Consider the following 4,484-nt stretch of genomic DNA (forward strand, 5'->3'; position numbering starts at 1 on the left):
TTCAGAGAACACCTCTGGGACACCCGGACCAACCAACCCATCCACCCCGTGGCTCAACACTTCAACTCCCCCTCCCACTCCACCAAGGACATGCAGGTCTTTGGACTCCTCCATTGCCAGACCATAGCAACATGACGGTTGGAGCCCTTCCTGAAGAAGGGCTCATGCCCGAAACGTCGATTCTCCTGTTCCGTGGATGCCCCCTGTAGTATTGCAGCAAGGTGTGCCTCATCCTGTATTTGAATCCTTATGGTTTGACCGCCAACATGTCATTTGCTTTCTCTACTTCCTCCTGCACGTGCATGCTTACTTATAACAATTGGTGTACGAGGACACACAGATCTCCTTTTCCAGTCTAACACCATTAAAATTATAATCTGTATTCCTGTTTTTGCTACTAAAGCAAATAATCTTACATTTATCCAGATTATACTTCAACTGCATGCATTTTCTCACTCATTCAATCTGTCCAAATCATTGAAGCATCTCTGACAATCATTGTCTTCAATCTTTCCCTGTAGGTCGTCCCTCTACGTGTATGCAGTTGCCTGGTGACGTTCAGATGAGATGTTGATCCAAAGTTCCATCTATCCAGTCAGACAGACATTAAAGTTTCTATGGTAAAAACAAAGACTGCAGATGCTAGAAACCAGAGTCTAGATTAGAGTGGTGCTGGAAAAGCACAGCTCGTCAGGCAGCATCCGAGGTGCAGGACAATTGACGTTTCAGGCAAAAGCCCTTCATCAGGAATAGAGATAAAAGTTTCTAAGACATTATTCAAAGAAGTGTATGGGAATAACCCCTGGTGCACTGGCCAATATGTAAAAGTGAAAGATAAAGTTGTCATAGTTTTACCAGACCAAAGAACTGTGCTGTCATGAAAAAGAGAGAGAGAGAGAGAGAGAGATGAGTGATGGTGGCTTACCTAAGGTTCACCATACCTCAGGTGAGGGGAGAGGTTAAGAAGGAGAGGACATGGACAGTCTTTCATGTGGTCAACCAATTCAATTGGACTCACCATCTAAATATAAGAGAGTGCCGGAGACTAGGAATACTATAGCAAGTAATTCAGCTCCTGACTTGACAAAGCTTTTCCATCAATTTCAAGGCTCAAGTCAGTGGTTGGATGGAATATTCACAACTTGCCTGGATGATTGCAGTTCCAACAATACTCAAGAAGCTAGACACCATCCAGGGTAAAGCAACTGCTTGATTGGTGTCATATCCACAAGCATCCACTCCCTCCGCCATAACATTCAATGGCAGCAGTCTTTACCATCTACAAGATGCACTGCAGAAATTCATCAAAGACAGCATCTTTCAAATCCATGACTATTTCCATCTGGAAGGACAAAGTCAGCAGATACATTGCAACATCATCATCTGCAAGTTTCCCTCAAGCCTGGAAATATATTGCCATTCCTCCACTGTTGCTGGGTCAAAATCCTGGAATTCCCTCACTCAGGCATTGTGGATCTGCCTACATCACACGGACTGCAGTGATTCAAAAAGGCAGCTTACCAGCACCTTTCCAGGATAATTAGGATTGGACAATAAATGCAGGCCCAGCCAGCAACGTCTATGTCCCACAAGAAATTAAAAAAATTACTCCTCTTGTCAACACCTTAAAACAAACAGATGATCTGATCATTTATGGGTGGCACGGTGGCTCAGTGGTTAGCACTGCTGCCTCACAGCATCAGATTCGATTCTAGCCTTGGGCGACTGTGTGGAGTTTGCACATTCTCCCTGTGTCTGCACGGGTTTACTCCGGGTGCTCCGGGTTTCCTCCCACAATCCAAAAATGTGCAGGTCAGGTGAATTGGCCATGCTAAATTGCCCATAGTGTTAGGTGCATTAGTCAGGGGGAAATGGGTCTGGGTGGGTTACTCTTTGGAGGTCTGTTTCCACACTGTAGGGAATCTAATCATGGTGTCTCTTGTGGGTTCTTGCTGTGTGAAAATTGACTGCCTCATTTGCTTAATCACAACAGTGACTGCACAATGAAAAAGGTAGATCATTGGCTGGAAAGCACTGTAAGGCAGCTGGTGTGTTGCGAAAGGTGCTACATAAATGCAAGCTCTCGCTTTATTTATCTTCTCCTTATCTCCTCCCAGTGCCTGAGTGTAGATTTATGAATACAAGCCAAAAGCATACATCTGTCAACCAATTGGCATTAATTTGTCTGCCTCATTCACAGAGGCTGCAGAGCTGGATGAAGTGAGAATCTGTCTTGTTACATTAGTTCAGTAGGCATTGAGCTTATGAGCTTTGCATTATGTCACATTGTTGCTTGGTGCTCATATTAGACATGAGAAAAGTATAAAAATGTTAAATTTCCCCATCGTCGGCATGGATTTTATTTTATTTCTGCATCGACAGGATCATGTTCTGTGAGTATACTTCTTATCAACTGTACAGACTGGCATTTTAAGCACGGTGATTGATTATTTATATGCACAGCAAGTCAGCTGTGGAACTTGGCATCCTAAATAGTCACTTCAAGTTGTCATTTTTAAAATTGATTTTTCATACACTTAATCCTTGCTTTCTGTCAGTGCACACACACACATGCCATTTAAATAAAGATTGCAGTCCACGTGAGATGCATATTTTAATGTTGCTGATTTGAATTCTGAACATCTTCAAGAAAGGGAAAAGAATAGAGAGTACCTGTTGCTGCTGTTTGCATGAATCACTGAGACTATGATTTAACTGGCCAGTGTCCTGAATCCATCCTTGCCTCAGCTCAACTGCTGCTGAAATTCTCAATGAGTCATAGAGCTCAGCTCAGCTCAGCTCAGCCCACCACATCCATGCTGACCAGGTTTCCGGAACTGAACTAGTCCCATTTGCCTGTGCTTGGTCTATATCCCTCTAAGGGAAAGTGAGGACTGTAGATTCTGGAGATGAGAGTCAAAAGGCATATTGCTGGAAAAACACAGCAGGTCAGGCAGCATCCTGATGAAGAGCTTATGCCTGAAACATCGACTCTCCTGCTCTTCAGATGTTGCCTGGTCTGCTGTGCTTTTCTAGCGCCACACTCTATACCCCTCTAAACCTTTCCCAATCATGTAGCCATCTGAAAAGTCTTTTAAATATTGTAATTGTACGAATCTCCACCACTTCTTCTGGGAGCTCATTCTAAATACGAATGAACCTCTGTTTGAAACAGTTGCCTCTCAAGTCCCTTTTAAATCTTTCCCCTCTCATCTTAAATCTGTGCTCTCTAGCTTTGGATTCACTGACCCTGGGAAAAAAGACCTTGGTTATTCACCTTATCTATGCCCCTCATGATTTGGTAAACCTCTATGAGGTCACACCTCAGCCTTCTATGTTTCAGAGAAAAAAGTCCCAGCCTATGCAGCCTCTCCTTATAACTCAAATCTTCCAGTCCCAGTATCATCTCACTCTCCTCCAAACTGGTCAGCTTGGGCTATAGGAATGCACTTCTGTCCAATCTCCCATCCAGTGTTTTACGTAAATTTGAGCCAATCCAAATCTCAGCAATCCATATGCTAACAATGCCAGGCCCTGCTCACTCATTACCCCTGTCCTTGCTGAGCTTCACAAGCCCCAAGCCACATCACAGTTTCAAAGTTCTCATTCTTTGCTGGATCCAAGCTTGTAGTTGAAGTTGAAAGCAAGGACAGAGAGATTTTCCTGGGCAGGAGCCTTATTGACTCCATCACAACTTTCACAACTCTTTCCCAGTCCGAGCCATTTCCTTACATGAAACAAAATTGTACACTTTTTAGGAAATGTCATGACACATCTCTTGGCCAAGTGAGGCTTGAACCTGGACACTGCACCACAAGAATCAGCAAGAAATGTTCCTTCATGTTTAATCAAACCGTGTAGACATTGCTCTGGGAATTGATCCTGGATGTCTATGCCTATACTGGGACATGACCAGCACCTCAATCAAGGTCGAACTAATGGTGCAGTGGTAATGTCACCAGGTTTGTAAATCCAAGTTTCTGGGGCTATTGGCTCAACTTTCACAATGACAGATAGTGAAAAGTGAATTCAATCAAATAAAAAAATCTGAGATTAAAGGAACTCACATCCTGATAACCATGAAACTACCACTGATATTCATTAAACCACATTTGGTTCATTACCTGCTCTGGTTTACACGTGACTCCAGAACAAAGGCAATGCGGTTGATTTTGAACTGCTGCTTTGTCCTGATGGGGTCAAGCTTCTTGAATATTGTTGGAGTTTCACTCATCCAGGCAAGTGGAGAATATTCCATCACACTCCTGAATTGTTCCTTGTTAATGGTAATGTCATAGAATTCTTTATGTGGACAGGACAAAACTGGGCAAAATTTCATATTTGCCAAGTTGATACCAACTATGTTAAAACAGCTTGGTCAGGGTTACAGCTAGATCTGCAGCATAAGTCATTAGGACTATCCGACATGTCTCTGATATCACATGCAGTGAATTGGATTGGTTGAATATTGACATCTATGATGT

Source organism: Chiloscyllium plagiosum, chromosome 17 (genome assembly GCF_004010195.1).
Source record: "Chiloscyllium plagiosum isolate BGI_BamShark_2017 chromosome 17, ASM401019v2, whole genome shotgun sequence".
Lineage (NCBI taxonomy): Eukaryota > Metazoa > Chordata > Chondrichthyes > Orectolobiformes > Hemiscylliidae > Chiloscyllium > Chiloscyllium plagiosum.